The sequence below is a fragment of the Nerophis lumbriciformis genome, linkage group LG28 (assembly GCF_033978685.3).
Source record: "Nerophis lumbriciformis linkage group LG28, RoL_Nlum_v2.1, whole genome shotgun sequence".
In the NCBI taxonomy this organism is placed as follows: domain Eukaryota; kingdom Metazoa; phylum Chordata; class Actinopteri; order Syngnathiformes; family Syngnathidae; genus Nerophis; species Nerophis lumbriciformis.
This window is the reverse complement of record NC_084575.2, coordinates 6968516-6987694: the sequence shown is the minus strand read 5'-3', so window position 1 is coordinate 6987694 and position 19179 is coordinate 6968516. Positions and strand designations below refer to the sequence as shown.

Here is a 19179-nt window from a genome sequence, read left to right as displayed (position 1 = left end):
TCGATCGACCTGCTGTTTGCCTCCAGCCATTGGCTTCGTCTACGGGCTTCCACCCATCGGCCTTGGTTGCTGGTCTTCAGCCCTGTCTGCTAACATCTTCAAAAATAGTAAAACAAGTAACTTCTCCTCTCACTATGTCACAAATTATTATATTGTGTTTTATACTTTTGTGTGGTTTTACTGGTGTCCCAAATGGGTCTGGTCACCCCACTCACGAGCTATGCTACTTCAAGATGACAACTTTGATAATTTGACATTTCATCATAGTGGCAGCTACAAAATAACCTCGGCCTTATCTCAGTTGAAGATTTCTGTGACTTTGGACAAAACAAAATGGCTGCATACTATGGTAGAGTCCATTCATTCTTATTGTTTCCTTGTTTTGAGAGATCACGTCAACATTACTGCATCCTCCCCTATTGTGAGCACTTACTTTCACAGATTAAAGACCGACTCAAAAGATTGTAACTTTAAACGCAAATGTTTAGTTATATTATTGTTATTGCTCTCAGGAAATGTTGAGACTAATGCAAGCCCTGATACACCTACACAATGTTTTACACCTGCGGATTTTAAAACTAGATATGGTTTTGGGATTATTCATATCAATGTTCGGAGTTTACTAACTAAACTGGATATGATAAAGATCTGGATAAACTCAACAAATGCTGATATTGTAGTCTTATCTGAAACTTGGCTTAAACAATCTGTGCTTGATAAAGATATTTACATTCATGGCTATAATGTCTATCGTACTGACCGACAAAGAAAAGGTGGTGGAGTGGCCATATATAGCAGAGGCTTGATGTTAAATTAGTGCTCTCTGAATCAGTAAGTAAAGAACTTGAACTGTTAGCACTTGAAATTGAATTAGCTAGAAATCACCACATTATGGTAGTGGGGTGTTATATGCCTCCATCTGCCCCTAGTAATTCCCTATCTACTCTTGTGAAGCTTCTGTCTCAACTGAAATACAAGGAAATAGTGATTTGAACTGGGACTGGCTCACATCTGTGTCTGACTCTTTGAAAGCACAGTGTGAATCTCTATATTTAACACAATTAATTAACTCAGCTACAAGACCTAATCCTAAATGCCCTCAAAAAGCTACACTCATTGCCTGAATTCTAACAAATATGCCCTTTAAATTTGTTGCATCTGGTGTTTTCCCTAATGATGTGAGTGATCATTGTGTGATTGCAGTAGTGCGAGACACAAGGATCCCTAAAAACAAGCCTCGTCTTCTTGAAAAACATAATATGAAATTATTTGAGACGCAAGCATTTTTACACGACTTGCATCTTTTTAATTGGGATAGAATTGCTCTTTTTGATAATGTTGAACTGGCTTGCAAATATTTTCACGAAAACTTCTTGAGTATAGTGAACAAACATTCCCCTTTTAGAAAATGAAGGGTTAAAGGACGTGACAATCAGTGGTTTACATCGGACCTGTCAGATGTATTGCATGAGCGTAATGCTTGGGCCAGGGCACGCAAGTCAGGGTTAGAAGCAGAGTGGTTGAATTTTAGACAATTAAGAAATCAATGTACCTCTCTCCTTCGGAAAGGCAAATCAGAACTGTATTTCTCCACAACAAATGAAAACCACAAACACCCAAAGAAGTTTTGGAAAATCATCAAATCTTTGTCAGCCTGCAGTAATTCAGTCAATCTCCCACCTAGTATACCGTATTTTCCGCACTATAAGGCGCACCTAAAAACCACACATTTTCTCAAAAGCTGACAGTGCGCCTTATAACCCGGTGCGCTTTATATATGGATAAATATTAAGATTCATTTTCATAAAGTTTCGGTCTCGCAACTTCGGTAAACAGCCGCCATCTTTTTTCCCCGTAGAAGAAGCGCGCGGTGCATGCTGGGATATGTGACGTTTCATTTCCATTTGTGTGTTTATGTAAAGACCCCAAAATGGCTCCTATTAAGTGTGTTGTCTGTCTAATTATAAATAATGCAGACGAGGCGTGTTAACCGAGTTCTCAACGTTTACTCACAGCGTGCTCATAACCACATTCTAACTGCGAGCATACAACAACGCTTCTCAGGGCTACCGCGCATGCTCGTCACTATCGTTGCATGCTGGGTAGTGTAGTTGTTATATTTGCTAGCTCATAACATCACATTAAGAGACACGCTTACACGCTTAATTCAATACTCGCCGTCATTCCGGGTGGATTGACAAAAGACCTCCAGCCGCTACATATTGGTGTCAACAGGGCATTCAAAGCTAGACTGCTAACTGCGTGGGAACAGTGGATGACAGAAGGCGAACACACGTGACGTTCACCAAGACAGGGAGGCAGGGAGACAGCGCCAGACGACATTTTGGATCCCACATTCGCCCAACTTTTCAATTCGGACAACGAAGGAGAATAATTCGAGGGATTTATGAATGAAGAATAACTTCAGAAAGTGAGCGTTATGTTTGTTTTGTGTGTTGTGACATTAACGTTCGAGCAACATTATGTTGCTATTGCTCTGCACTATTTTGAATTTTACTATGTTTGTGATTGCACATTTGCGTACATTTTGGGAGTGAACAGAGTTGTTAGAACGCTGGTTTTTAATATATTATTAAAGTTTGACTGACCTATCTGACTGTTTTTTTTGACATTCCTTTAGCGCAGTTAGATGCGGCTTACAACACCGGGCGGCTTATAGGTGGACAAAGTTTTGAAATATGCCGTTCATTGAAGGCGCGGCTTTTAACCCAGGGCGCCTTATGGTGCGGAAAATACGGTACTTGTTGATGGTGTCAGAGTAAGTGACAGAAGAGAAGTGGGTAGTCATTATAATAATCATTTTATTTGCTCTGGTTTTCTCTATAATTCTGACAACTCTACTGAAGTTTCGCTAACTCCAGAAAGAACCGTTGAAAATACCCAGGTTTTTAACTGTACGCCCTTTACCACAACAGAGGTCATGAGGGCTCTAAAACAACTTAAACCTAGAAAGCCAGCTGGCTCAGATAAGTTGGAGCCGCTCTTCCTAAAGTTGGCAGCTGAAATTATAGCTGGACCACTGTCTCACATTTTTAACCTTACTCTAATTTCAAATGAAATCCCCTTGGATTGGAAATCTGCCCTTGTAATCCCCCTATTAAAAGGAGGTGACCCTAGTAATCTAAATAATTACAGACCAATCTCTAAACTCTCTGTTCTGGCAAAAGTGCTTGAATCCCTTATCAGTGAACAGATAAAAGACTTTGGACACCAACTTTATTCTGTCACCATTTCAGTCAGGTTTTGGCTGAAATCCCAGTACTGTTACTGAATGCTATGAAGTTTATAAATGATGTAACTGAAGCTCTTGACAAAAAGCAGTGCTGTCTGTCCCTCTTCGTTGACTTTTTCAAAGGCATTTGATACTGTTGATCATGTCATTTTAATCAAACGTCTTTCAGCTATTGGTTTTTCTCAGCAAGCAGTTGGATGATTTGAAAATGACCTCACAAGCAGAGCTCAGGCTGTTCAGATAGAAGGTTCCTTCTCGGACGTACTGCAAGTGGAAAAGGGTGTCCCTCAAGGTTCTGTGTTGGGCCCATTATTAATTAATAATTAATAATGTTGGACAGAATATTCCGAACTCAACTTTCCATTCCTACGCTGATGATACTGTCATATACTGCACAGCACCCACTCCTGCTGAGGCCTTTAAATATCTACAACATGCATTTGACAGAGTACAAGAACAACTTTGCTATCTTCAACTGCTTTTAAATGCAGAGAAAACAAAGTGTATGTTCTTTACCACATCAAAAACTGTAAGATCAGCACTGTGTGAGAACATTTGAACAAGAAATGGGCAACAAATTGTGTTAGTATCTGCTTTTAAATATTTAGGATTTGTAATTGATGACCACTTGAGTTTTAAGGAGCACATTCAGTATGTTGTAAAAAAACCCTGAAACTTTTACTGGGATTTTATTATAGAAACAAGTCTTGCTTTTCTTTTACTGTGAAACAGAAATTGGTGGAAACAACCTTTTTACCTGTTATTGACTATGGAGATGTGTTGTACATGAATGCTACTGCTGGTTGTCTCCACAAGCTGGATAGTGTGTACCACGGGGCACTGAGATTCATCACCAACTTACTCACCATTGTGTGTTATACTCAATGGTTAACTTACTCACCATTGTGTGTTATACTCAATGGTTAACTTACTCACCATTGTGTGTTATACTCAATGGTTAACTAACTCACCATTGTGTGTTATACTCAATGGTTAACTTACTCACCATTGTGTGTTATACTCAATGGTTAACTGGACATCTTTATGTGTTCGACGCCTCAATCATTGGTATGTGTTCATCTACAAAACCATTCTGGGTATCACCCCATCTTATCTGTCTTGTCTTTTAACAAAGAAACAAGGAAGTCACAATCTTCGTTCAATGAATGTTCTGCAATTTGTCGTCTCCAAAGTAAGAACTGAACTGGGCAAGAAAGCATTTAGGTTTTCAGCAGCGAAGGCTTGGAATAACCTACAATCCAATATTAAACTTCAAACCCTTGTTACATTGAATGAGTTTAAAGCTTCTGTGAAAGGATTGCAGTCTACCTTGTCTGTATGCACATGTGTTATGTCAGCAAGTTTTAATGTTGTACATTTAATGTTTTATGTGTTGTTTACTGTTTTAATGTAACCTTGCTGCTGCCCTCTTGGCCAGGTCTCCCTTGGAAAATAAATATTTGATCGCAATGGGATTTTTACCTGGTTAAATAAAGAAAAAAACAAAACAAAAAAAAAACAGCTGTTTATTTGAAGTCTTAAAGAAGTCAACTATGTGTGCAGTGCAAGGTGAAATGCAGTTATGTCATCTTCTTGTCAATAACACACACATCAAACTTTTGCGTGTTGTTGCTTCCTTATTTGTCATTATGCAAAGCTGATTTTAATGTGTAGCAGCGGCAGCTGAACTCAATGTGACAACGTGTCATAGTTACGTCAGTCAGCTAGAATTAAAAATACAAATAGTTGTGTCGTTAGTCCAGAATCTTCACAGTCCTCATGGATGACATAATTAGGAACCAGTACTAAAAAAAATGGTACTTGGTATACATCCCTAATCTTCACCATTAAACCTTTGAAATATGCTGACATGTGTGCTGCTAAAGGTAAATAAACAGTAGCCATATTGAATGTTTGCCTTCATTTGACCACGTGAGGTAAGGAGGACGGCCTCTAGGTCACATGGTTACACCCCAGCAATTACACTGTTGATGATTGATGAGCATTCATTTTTAAATGGTGGTGTTAAAAAGCAAGTATATCTCCATCTTTAGTCATAAATGTGGCCCCCGGATGAACATGTGTCACAAACATTGTATTAGATGATATGTGGATGTTGTGCTTACTTGGACTGTGATGAAGCTGTGAGGACTCAGGTGCTTTGTCTTCATGCTCTTCAGTCTTCACAGAGACAACAGTCAGTGGAAACTTGCTGACATCATCCTCCTCCTGCCCTACAACACACTCTCCCTCCTCTTCCTCTTTCATGTGTGAGGGCTGTGGATCCTCTAAAGTGAAACTGTCCCCCTGCAGATGAGGGAGACATTCTTCTTGGTGTCCAATCAGCTGATGGATGTCTACAGGACACAAACAAAACACATTTTAACTCCTACATGCTAAATTTTAAATCGTACATGAAATATAGGGCTGTGGCTATTGAAAATGTTATTAATCAAGTGTTCTACTGGAAATGTTTTCGATTAATCGAGTAACTGGATAAAATAGTGTTGCTTGTTTAAAGACAAATTTAAGCGACTTTAAGACATTTCACTTAATAATGAACGGCCAATTGGTTTGAGATGGTATGAGATCAAGATGTCATCTTTAGATCAGGCTTTGTTTTTTCCACAATCACTGCCACATTAAAGAGTTAAAGTACCAATGATTGTCACACACACACTAGGTGTGGCCAGATTGTTCTCTGCATTTGACCCATTAACCTTGATCACCCACTGGGAGGTGAGGGGAGCAGTGAGCAGCAGCGGTGGCCACGCCCGGGAATCAATTTTACGGTGATTTAACCCCCAATTCCAACTCTTGATGCTGAGTGCCAAGCAGGGAGGTAATGGGTCCCATTTTTATAGTCTTTGGTATGACACAAGCTACTGATCTCAGGGCGGACACTCTAACCACTAGGCCACTGAGTAGGTGGATGTAGCAGGTGTTGTAGTAGGTTAATGGCTGCACCAATATGAAGGAAATAACAGGTCAGTATAGCTTTTACACACATAAATAACTTGTCAAACCTGCCAGCTAGCAGGCAAGGTTTACAGCATTAGTTACCATGGTAACTGACTCTGACTTTGTCTTACCTCTCTTATTTTTGGAGGTCAAACTCTGGAGCTTTACATACTCAGGAGTTTGCACTTAACCTGCTCTCTGGAATATTCCCCCGGTGACTGTGTGAGTTTTGTGTAAACATGTTGATACACTTTGTTACAAACTGAGAGGAACATCAACCTCTCATAAATATTGTGTGTCTGAACATCCTCACATGACAATTCATCTTCCTATAGACAATCTATTGAAGAAAAGTGTTAATAATAAATATAAAGTTAGTAAAGATGTGAGAGTAAGAAGTAAACAAACCTGTTGTGTGTAACACAACTTGATGTTTTTCATGTTGTCGCTCCTTCTCCTCTTTTGTTGGACAAAGTTCCTCCTCGTACTCTGCTATGGTTCTTTCGCACATTTTCACACAATCACAACACTTTACACTCACACTTGATCTCTGCTTAGCGATGTGTTTTCATCTCTCTTTGTTAGCAGCTAACAAGCTAAGCTAACTAGCAAGCTAAGCTAGCTCTAGAAGCATCAAAGTGCGCTCAGACTAATATACAAACAGTTATTATTACTCTATTTAATAGAGTGTAATAAAGGACATATATGTGTACATGGACGCACATATTAAGAACACTGAACTGTGACGACTGCAATAACGTCTTCACCGTCAGACGCCATCTTGCTTTATCCTCGCCCTGTTTGCTTCGCGCGCAGTCTTGTCAGATCTCGCGAGAGAAACAATTAACCAGCTCTATTCCAGATCTCGCGAGAGAAACAAGTAACCAGCTCTTCCCCCCCACCTCCGGTGAAAATAAAAATAAACTTTTGCATTTTCAAAAACAAAGACATACAACTTATTTTGGTAAATAAACAGTAGCTTATATGACCCCTTTAAATCATAAGTTGCCTGATCAGAGCGAGACGAGTCGTGGCTCCTCAGCTTCATGCAGGACGGAGTGGTAGGAGGCGTGGGCGAGGTTGACTGACTGCAAAAGACCACACCATTATTTTTAAATCAATCTAAATATTGCTCTAGTTGGTATTTGTGTTTGAAATCCTGTTGTAAAGGTTTGTACTTTCAACTGTAGTTGTAAATATTAAGTGGAATTGTATTATAATAACCGAATATATTCCCTTATTTTGGAATAGTTGCAATTAAAGCAATACATGAATCACAACAGCTGTAGTCTCAGCACTTTGTAGCGCCCTCTGGCGTGAGTGTAAAAGCTTACAGCACCTGGTATTCCCAGGCGGTCTCCCATCCAAGTACTAACCAGGCCCGACCCTGCTTAGCTTCCGAGATCGGACGAGATCGGGCGTGTTCAGGGTAGTATGGCCGTAAGCCGAAAGACGAGGTAAAAACAACCTTTTTAAATGGAACTCTTACAGACGGGATGGGAGACAATTGTTATTTATCTAAGAGCCTGGCGCGCATGCGTACACTAATGTGCTTTTTCTGTCTGTGTGATTGTCTTCCTTTGCTACGGCGGTCAAGTTGCTTTCACGGTGGATATTTGCCTCCGGAGCTCCAGCGGAAGCTCCCCCTCACTGTGCCCACACTGCTCTCTCATGCTGCGGGGAGATTGCAGGAGAGGTGCCGCTCTCAACACTACTTTATGCTTAGGGACCGTCAATAAATTACTATTGTCTTCGAAGATGTATATCTGCTACATCAAAACACTGATTCATCTAAAAGGAGGTCAAATAAATAGTCCTACATTTTTAATATCGTTCCTGATTTTATAATTTAAATATGTTTTTAATGTAAACAATAATTATTTGTTTTAAAAGTCTCCATGTCATCATGCAACTTAGTAACCAAATTCCACTTTATATTAGTCGTGCTAACATTTTATTTTAAAATAGGATCAAAAACATTTTGATATTAAAAATAAATGTTTCTTTTTAATAGATTCCTGGTCATATGACCTAAAATCCCAAATTCACTTGATATTTGAAGTGTTTTCTCTAATGTGTTTCACACCTTTTTGTTTTAAAATGTAAGTTTAATTGGATTTTATATAAATTTGTAATACTGAAAACCATGGTTTCATTTTTAGCTCCCGCAACAACTACGACTATCCAACATAAAACCAACTTGACTCTCATTTGGAGCTAATAAAAATGTTGATAATTATCTGTATAAGACATATCATGCACATGATCTTTATTAAAACACTCTTTTTTTAAATAAAACCCTATTTCAGAATAAAAGGTTGTGCGTTACACTAAAAGGTTAGCACGACTAATAAGTGGAATTAGGTTACTAAATTGTATGACATTGAGACTATTGGGAAAATATCCTTATTTTTTATATTAAACATGGATATATATGTTAGAATTATGAAATAATGGGCATGCACAATAAGGAGGTATGACTAATTATTTACCTTCTTTTAGATGAATCAGTGTTTTGATGTAGCAGATATACATTTTTCAAGACAATAGTGATTTATTGACGGTCCCTAAGCATAAAGTAGTGTTGAGAGCTGTGATGAGGTGGCATCTGAATGCAGCTGGGATAGGCTCCAGCACCCCCTGCCACCCCAAAAGAGACAATGGATGGAGAGCTGCACCTCACACAGCCAGAAAAAGCACATTAGTGTACGCATGCGCGCCAGGCTCTAAGATAAATAAGAATTGTCTCCCATCCCGTCTATTAGAGTTCTATTTAAAAAGGTTGTTTTTACCTCGTCTTTCGGCTTACGGCCATACTACCCTGAACACGCCCGATCTCGGAAGCTAAGCAGGGTCGGGCCTGGTTAGTACTTGGATGGGAGACCGCCTGGGAATACCAGGTGCTGTAAGCTTTTACACTCACGCCAGAGGGCGCTGTTTCTCACTTCTTGCAAAAATAAAAAACAATGGTTTTTATTTCACTTTCAGTTTTACAAAAAGACATGTCATTTTATAAATTCACCAGTCACGGATAGTCCGTCAATATGTTCAACACCAGTTTGGCTGTTACTGCAATATAACAATATAACAATGTATCGTAATTAATACACAATATGAGAATGTGTGCTGTATAAATGAATGAATTAATTACTTAATTTAATTAGAACACAACAGGAGCAGTAAATATGCAGGGATTACCTAAACTGATGTGTTGTGTTAATTTAGCAATATATAAGGTGTCATATGTAGAATTTGCATGTCAAGTGATCATTAAATGTCCCTGATATGTCAAAAGGCGTTAATAAATCATGTTCTTTTCCAATACCTCTATAACTGATAACAGTAGTTCAGCCGGGATATGCTCACTTCATAATTAGATTTACAGCCCCGGAATCTTGTTATTGTTTTCATTTCCATGTCCCGCCCTCTACCGTTTGACCAATTAGAAAGTCTGTGAGTGTGTCACATCCAGGTTGCCAGTTACACACCGTCATCTTCGTCTGGCTACTGCCACTGGTAAAGTTACTAAACATGTCAGACCTTAGTCAATCTAAAAGGCCTCGTTACCATTTTCAACTTATTCATGACAAAGCCAGGAACAAAATGAGGATTTGTATCAGGGATGCCTTTGAAAGATGGAGACAATTGAAGGCAGAGAAGATTTTTTCATCTGATGCCAAACTTGCTAATTTCCTTCTTGAAAGGTAAGTCAGGCATTTACCTTTTCTTATTACTTGTAATAAATGGAAATGGACATTTGGTATGTCAACTATATTGTCCAATACAGTCTATGATCTTGTCTAACAAAGCTAGTATGTTCCTGCAACCAATGCTTAGTGTGATGGTGCTCAGCTCCTAGTGTAATGCTTAGCATGCTAGCCCGGTCAATGACACATCCACATATAAGCTAACGGGGGAAATATATGCCTGTTATCCTGTATGTCCATGTGTATTTGAACTGACAAGGTAAAATATATTTTCCATAAATAAAACCAATGTGGATATGTGTAGTGTCAGTGCCTATTTCCTTCTCAACATGCTGATAGGCTGAGGAAATGTGTTCCAACATTAGCACGGCTGTTGTCATGGCAATGTGAAAGGTATGGAGACAGACACATCACATGATCAAATAATTCCTCATTGGTGTAGCCTATAGACACACCTTTAATAAAATGTCTCTTTAGTTTTGGGCGTACATTAGACTGCTAAGCATGCTCTGCTTATTTTCACCAGTAGAACCTTTGCTAGTGTTGGTTGTAGTTTGTTTTAGTCTTGGTTTTCTGATAGTACTGACAACAACCATATGGTTGCTATTTGTTGTGATATTGTACGCAGGCATGATTGCACTTCTTCCTGAAAATAGCCTAATTCTGTGTAAAATGTGTTGGTTAGAGATTTGTTATTGACAAAATGCTTGTCTATTCAGCATTTATGGTCCCAGCACCTCAACCCTTAGTAAGAGGCAGTGGAAGTTGGAAGTTCCTTGGAGTAGCCCAGTCCATGGAGCTGGATTCGGCTGCGTATCTGGCAACCTCAGTCAGGGAGAGAGGAGGGGGACTACAGAATTTTGACTGTGATTGCAGTACCATTTCTGGCCACATTATTACATATGGCTCCTTTAAAAAAAAAAGCATGCATGTCAGCTTTATGTTAGTAGTAGGGGTGCATGATAAATATTGTACAGATAATCATCAATCTATATATATTTTTTATTAGCTCCAATTGAGAGTTAATTGGGTTTTATGTTGGACATTCGTAGTTGTAGCGGGAAGTTGAAAAGTAACCATGGTTATCAATATCAAAAATGTATTATAAAATCCATTCATTCATCCATTTTTTATTGCTTGTCCCTCCAATTAAACTTAAATCTTAAAACAAAAAGGCATGAATGACACTAGAGAAAAGCACTTAAAATATTAAGTGAATTTGGTATTTTAAGTGAATTAGGAATCTTTTAAAAAGAAACCAAGATTTTTAATATGCAAATGTTTTTTTTTTTTATAAAATCCTATTTTAAAAAAAAAGGGTGTATATTATATAAAACTGGATATCCATCCATCCATTTTCTACCGCTTATTCCCTTCGGGGTTGCGGGGGGCGCTGGAGCCTATCTCAGCTACAATTGGGTGGAAGGCGGTGTACACCCTGGACAAGTCGCCACCTCATCACAGGGCCAACACAGATAGACAGACAACATTCACACTCACTGGATATGAATGATAAAAGTAGGAAACAATGGGCGTGCACGTTAGCACGTTATTAAGGAGGTAGGACTATTTATTTGACCTCCTTTTAGATGAATCAGTGTTTTGATGTAGCAGATATACATCTTCGAAGACAATAGTAATTTATTGACGGTCCCTAAGCATAAAGTAGTGTTGAGAGCGGCACCTCTCCTGCAATCTCCCCGCAGCATGAGAGAGCAGTGTGGGCACAGTGAGGGGGAGCTTCCGCTGGAGCTCCGGAGGCAAATATCCACCGTGAAAGCAACTTGACCGCCGTAGCAAAGGAAGACAATCACACAAAGGAAAACACAAATAAGCCACGTGAGCTCTGGAAATTTCTCAACATCCAGCTTCCTGGCTGCAGCCAGAAACTTAAAACCAGACTCACCAACATCAGCATCAAGGAAGGTGACTCCCTCATTACAGACAGAATGGAGATAGTAAGCAGACTTAATGCCTTTTTCACCAGCATAGCCACAACTCTTGTCAACAAGCTGTCCCACCACTCTGGTCGCTTTGGTGTAGAACACATTAAAGCCTTCTACAGAAAGCTAGGAGTATCCAACAATCATTTCAAATTAGAAATGGTCACAGCTGATGAGGTGTTTAAAAAATTGAGCGTGCTCCACCCAAACAAGGCCACCGGCCTTGACAATATCCCCTCCAGATTCCTCAGGGACTCTGCCTCCATTATTGCCCCGATCATCACGCACATAATAAACCTCTCAATTTCACAAGGCCAAGTATCAAAAGATTTTAAGATAGCAAGAGTAACTCCCCTCTTTAAAAAAGGAAGCAAATTGGAACCTGGCAACTATTGACCTGTTTCTATTCTCAGTTCCATTTCGAAAGTAATGGAAAACATAATTTATGAACAGGTCGATAGTTACCTTGCCACTAATAAACTCATGTACAAATTCCAATCCGGCTTCAGAACTAACCACTCCACTGACACATGCCTTCTCTATCTGACTTCAGAACTAACCACTCCACTGACACATGCCTTCTCTATCTGACTTCAGAACTAACCACTCCACTGACACATGCCTTCTCTATCTGACCGACCACATCAAACATGAGGTGGACGTGGGCATGGTCATGCTGGACCTTCAGAAGGCCTTTGACACCGTTGACCACGCTATACTGTTGGATAAGCTCAAAGCAATTGGATTTGATAAAACCTCATCGAGCTGGATGCAATCTTACTTGGAGGGGAGGGAGCAGGTGGTTGAGTTGAACGGCACCGTGTCCCCCCCCCTCTCAGTGAGCTGTGGAGTCCCCCAAGGCAGTATATTGGGGCCTTTACTGTTCCTAGTATACATAAACGACTTGTCATCAGCATGCGACTGTGAATTGTTTTTGTTTGCGGATGACTTGGCCCTGCTGGTATCAGACAAGGACAAGTCACAGGTGGAGAAAATCCTCAGTGCTGAACTCTGTAGCACTTGCACCTGGCTCGCTGACAACAAGCTATCCATACACTTGGATAAAACAGAATCCATCCTGTTTGGGTCCCACATCAACCTTAAGAAAGTCAATGACTTCACTATAAAAGTGGGTGACATTGTTATCACCAGGAAAGATTAGGTCACCTATGTAGGTTCCATTCTAGAGGTTAATCTTTCCTGTGATAAAATGTCAACCAAGGTAATCAAAAAGGTCAACCAACGAACGAGATTTCTCTGTAGAATCTCCTCTCTGGTCAACAAAAGCACCATGAAGACTCTGGAGGGAACTCTCGTTCAACCCTTTTTCGATTACGCATGCACCTCCTGGTACCCTAGCACCTCCAAAACCCTCAAATCTAGACTCCAAACATCCCAGAACAAGCTAGTCAGATTACTTCTAGACCTCCACCCCAGATCACACCTCACTCCTACCCGCTTCTCCAAAGTGGGCTGGCTCAGGGTGGAGGACAGAGTAAAACAACTTGCACTGAGCCTAGTCTATAAAATCCGCTACACCTCCCTGATACCCAAGTACATGTCAAACTACTTCCTTAACGTAAATGACCGCCATAACCACAACACCAGGGGGAGCTCCACTAACCACGTTAAACCCAGATTTCCATCTAACAAAGGTCTTAACTCATTCTCTTTCTATGCCACATCAATGTGGAATGCACTCCCAACAGGTGTAAAAGAAAGGGCATCTCTATCCTCCTTCAAAACCACAATAAAACAACACCTCCAGACAACTTCAACCCTTGACTAACACCCTCCCTTCCTCATCATACCTCTTCGGATTGTAAATAATCAAATGTAAATAATCAAATGTAGTCACTTTTTCTTATAATTTCTGATCTCTCTCTCTGTGTCCAATACTTGCTGTACATATGTACCAAGTCAGACCTACACTGTTCCAATGTCAATTTCTCTGAAGTGTTGATACCAACCAAATGTAACCCCCCCCCCCCCCCCCCCCATATCCCACACCCCGGATTGTAAATAATGTAAATAATTACATGTATATACTGTGATGATTATCTTGTGTGATGACTGTATTATGATGATAGTATATATCTGTATCATAAATCGATTTAAGTGGATCCCCGACTTAAACAAGTTGAAAAACATATTGGGGTGTTACCATTTAGTGGTCAATTGTACGGAATATGTACTTCACTGTGCAATCTACTAATACAAGTTTCAATCAAGCAACATGCATCTGCTAGCTCATGATCGCCACCACTTCTCAGTGTGGCGAGTTGAAGTACTACAAAAAGCACTCTAATACAGTGCTTAAATCTGTATTTTTAGTCTTATTATCAAGGAATAATGAGGTCACACTTATATTAAAACATTAATGCTAAGGTTTCGTCCAGTATTGGGCCAGTGATGATGATGATGATGATGAAGATGTATCTGTGCAAGTGAACAATTGGATCCACAAGGGACAACAACCCTTTCCACAGACTACACACACACATCAGAAACATAAATGTTAGAAGCCTACAACAATATATGTGAAGAAGACTTTAGGATTAAAAGTGAAGATGTGAGGTGAAATAAGTACAAATGCAGCAATAAAAACAAGCAACTCCACTCACGATGGCTCTAAAGTTCAGTGATGTGTTGCTAACTTCAGCATTTTTCTTCTTTGTTGATGTTTTGCAGTAGTTAACATCCATGATGTAACAATGCTGCTAATCTACCAGAGTCCACATTTTGTTAACCATTTTATTCATTCATACTTTTAATTGGATAATAACATCAATAAAATGCAATTGAAAAAATGTGTGGAAAAAAACAATGAAAATAATAAGATGTCCTCTCTTCAAAGATGAAAAAATAGAATAAAATAGTAGCTACATATATATTATTTGATAAATGCACACAACTTAAAAAGTAACTACAGGACAACATATAAGACTAGAAGATGAGAAGCACTACATACAACATCAAATATACATTCATATTAAAGGGGAACATTATCACCAGACCTATGTAAGCGTCAATATATACCTTGATGTTGCAGAAAAAAAGACTATATATTTTTTTAACCGATTTCCGAACTCTAAATGGGTGAATTTTGGCGAATTAAACGCCTTTCTATTATTCGCTCTCGAAACGATGACGTCACAACGTGACATCACATCAGGAAGCAATCCGCCATTTTCTCACTTTCGTCGGTGTGTTGTCGGAGGGTGTAACAACACGAACAGGGACGGATTCAAGTTGCACCAGTGGCCCAAAGATGCCAAAGTGGCAAGAAATTGGACGAAATTTGTTCAAAATACGAGGGTGTGGGGAAAGCCTACGAAAATGGTCAGTCGTTTGTTCCGCACACTTTACCGACAAAAGCTATGCTACGACAGAGATGGCAAGAATGTGTGGATATCCTGCGACACTCAAAGCAGATGCATTTCCAACCATAAAGTCAAAGAAATCTGCCGCCAGACCCCCATTGAATCTGCCGGAGTGTGTGAGCAATTCAGGGACAAAGGACCTCGCTAGCACGGCAAGCAATGGCGGCAGTTTGTTCCCGCAGACGAGCGAGCTAAACCCCCTGGATGTCTTGGCTCACACCGTTCCTTATGCCACCGAAGATGATCAAGAGAAGAATATCCACCCTAGCTTCCCTGGCCTGCTGATATGAGGGTATGTCTACAGAATATATTCATTGATGAAAACTTTATTCATTACTTGCGGTTTTACGTACATTAATATACATAATCTGTGTTTACCAATAATTTAGCTTGAAAACATTTATTTTTTTCAATCATTCGAGTACATTCTGGTAGTCTTGTGTAATGCAGTATTTTGTGTCTATTTAGGTATGGTTAACCTGAGTCCTGAAATCGTGGAAAAAATATATGTTCTTAGCGCGCCTGAAATGATCTGTCTGCACTCTCAAAGTGCATGTTGTTGCCAAATGTATTTCATATGCTGTAAACCTAGTTCATAGTTGTTAGTTTCCTTTAATGCCAAACAAACACATACCAATCGTTGGTTAGAAGGCCATCGCCGAATTCGTCCTCGCTTTCTCCCGTGTCGCTGGCTGTCGTGTCGTTTTCCTCGGTTTCGCTTGCATACGGTTCAAACCGATATGGCTCAATAGCTTCAGTTTCTTCTTCAATTTCGTTTTCGCTACCTGCCTCCACACTACAACCATCCGTTTCAATACATGGGTAATCTGTTGAATCGCTTAAGCCGCTGAAATCCGAGTCTGAATCCGAGCTAATGTCGCTATACCTTGCTGTTCTATGCGCCATGTTTGTTTGTGTTGGCATCACTATGTGACGTCACAGGAAAATGGACGGGTGTATATAACGATGGTTAAAATCAGGCACTTTGAAGCTTTTTTTAGGGATATTGCGTGATGGGTAGAATTTTGAAAAAAACTTCGAAAAATAAAATTAGCCACTGGGAACTGATTTTTAATGGTTTTAACCCTTCTGAAATTGTGATATTGTTCCCCATTAAGTGTTTTAAAATCCCTGCAGCTTCTATGACTGTTACACACTTGTGTCTACTGGCCTGATACTTAAACCTGAACATCTTATCACACACAGTGCAACTAAACGGTTTCTCTCCAGTGTGCGTTCTCGTGTGTGTGGTCATGATTTGCTTTCTGGAGAAACTCTTCTTACAAACATAGCAAGTAAAAGGTTTCTCCCCAATGTGTGTCCTCATGTGTAATAAAAGTTCCTTTTTAGTGTTCAATCAATCAATCAATCAATCTTTATTTATATAGCCCTAAATCACAAGTGTCTCAAAGGGCTGCACAAGCCACAACGACATCCTCGGTACAAAGCCCACATACGGGCAAGGAAAAACTCACCCCAGTGGGACGTCGATGTGAATGACTATGAGAAACCTTGGAGAGGACCGCATATGTGGGTAACCCCCCCCCTCTAGGGGAGACCGAAAGCAATGGATGTCGAGTGGGTCTGACATAATATTGTGAGAGTCCAGTCCATAGTGGATCCAACATAATAGTAAGAGTCCAGTCCATAGTGGGGCCAGCAGGACACCATCCCGAGCGGAGACGGGTCAGCAGCGTAGAGATGTTCCCAGCCGATGCACAGGCGAGCGGTCCACCCCGGGTCCCGACTCTGGACAGCCAGCACTTCATCCATGGCCACCGGACCTGTGCCCCCCCCCCCCTCAAGGAAAAGGGGAGCAGAGGAGAAAAGAAAAGAAACGGCAGATCAACTGGTCCAACAGGGGGGCTATTTAAAGGCTAGAGTATACAAATGAGTTTTAAGATGGGACTTAAATGCTTCTACTGAGGTAGCATCTCTAATTGTTACCGGGAGGGCATTCCATAGTACTGGAGCCCGAATAGAAAACGCTCTATAGCCCGCAGACTTTTTTTGGGCTCTGGGAATCACTAATAAGCCGGAGTTCTTTGAACGCAGATTTCTTGCCGGGACATATGGTACAATACAATCGACAAGATAGGACGGAGCTAGACCGTGTAGTATTTTATACGTAAGTAGTAAAACCTTAAAGTCACTTCTTAAGTGCACAGGAAGCCAGTGCAGGTGAGCCAGTATAGGCGTAATATGATCAAACTTTCTTGTTCTTGTCAAAAGTCTAGCAGCCGCATTTTGTACCAACTGTAATTTTTTAATGCTAGACATAGGGAGACCCGAAAATAATACGTTACAGTAGTCGAGACGAGACGTAACGAACGCATGAATAATGATCTCAGCGTCGCTAGTGGATAAAATAGAACGAATTTTAGCGATATTACGGAGATGAAAGAAGGCCGTTTTAGTAACACTCTTAATTTGTGATTCAAACGAGAGAGTTGGGTCGAAGATAATACCCAGATTCTTTACTGATTCGCCTTGTGTAATTGTTTGGTTGTCAAATGTTAAGGTGGTATTATTAAATAAATGTCGGTGTTTAGCAGGACCGATAATCAGCATTTCCGTTTTCTTGGCGTTGAGTTGCAAGAAGTTAGCGGACATCCAATGTTTAATTTCATTAAGACACGCCTCCAGCTGACTACAATCCGGCGTGTTGGTCAGCCTTAGGGGCATGTAGAGTTGGGTGTCATCAGCATAGCAATGAAAGCTAACACCGTATTTGCGTATGATGTCGCCTAGCGGCAGCATGTAAATACTAAAGAGTGCAGGGCCAAGAACCGAACCCTGAGGAACTCCGCACGTTACCTTAACATAGTCAGAGGTCACATTATTATGGGAGACGCATTGCATCCTGTCAGTAAGATAAGAGTTAAACCACGACAAGGCTAAGTCTGACATACCAATACGTGTTTTGATACGCTCTAATAAAATATTATGATCGACGGTATCGAAAGCAGCGCTAAGATCAAGAAGCAGCAACATAGATGACGCATCAGAATCCATCGTCAGCAGTAGATCATTAGTCATTTTTGCGAGGGCTGTCTCCGTAGAGTGATTTGCCCTGAAACCGGATTGAAAAGGTTCACAGAGATTGTTAGACACTAAGTGTTCATTTAGCTGCTGTGCGACAATTTTTTCGAGGATTTTCGAAATAAAGGGAAGGTGGGACACCGGTCGGTAGTTTACCATGAGGTCAGGATCAAGGTTAGGTCTTTTGAGCAGAGGATGAATAACCGCTTTCTTGAATGCTAGGGGAACAGTGCCAGAGGAAAGTGATAAGTTTATAATATTTAGCACTGATGGACCTAATAATACAAAAAGCTCCGTACACGCTGTAATAGTTCCTCTAATGTTATTTCATCAAAAAGAGAGAGACTATTTTGTATTGCAGTATCCGTCGTAGATACAGTTGTATCTGTGTTCATAGAACCCAGTTGTAGCTGGGATGCGTTGTCTTTAATCTCCTTTTTAATGAGTTCAATTTTCTTATTAAAGAAATTCATAAAGTCATCTGCCGAGTGGGTGGAGCTATTGGGAGGAGTCCCTTGTTGGGTTAGCGATGCTACTGTACTAAACAAAAATTTAGGGTCGTTTTTGTTGAGGCGGATGAGATTTGAGTAATATTTAGCTTTAGCTAAGGTAAGCATGCGTTTATACGATATTAAACTATCACTCCATGCTTGATGGAAAACCTCAAGCTTGGTCGCGCGCCATTTGCGTTCCAACTTTCTACATGATAATTTATGAGCTCTGGTTTCCTCTGTAAACCATGGGGTGCGCCTTTTAGGGGCCCTTTTTTGTTTTAGCGGTGCTATACTATCAATGGTTTTGCGCAGGGCATTGTCAAAGTTGTTAGTGAGGTTATCAATAGAGCCGACATAATTTGGGAATGGTGCCATTACCGAAGGCAGTAGGTCAGC

At 40.3% G+C, this 19179-nt stretch overlaps 1 non-coding gene and 1 pseudogene across 1 annotated transcript; one reads left to right on the top strand and one right to left on the bottom strand.

Moving 5' to 3' along the window:
• Positions 1-7541: 7541 nt before the first annotated feature.
• LOC133571132 (5S ribosomal RNA) lies at positions 7542-7660 on the bottom strand. The gene has a single exon (XR_009810290.1). It is a non-coding gene; the product is annotated as a 5S ribosomal RNA (ribosomal RNA).
• A 1357-nt stretch (positions 7661-9017) lies between these two features.
• LOC133571169 (5S ribosomal RNA) lies at positions 9018-9126 on the top strand (annotated as a pseudogene).
• The last annotated feature ends 10053 nt before the right edge of the window (positions 9127-19179 follow it).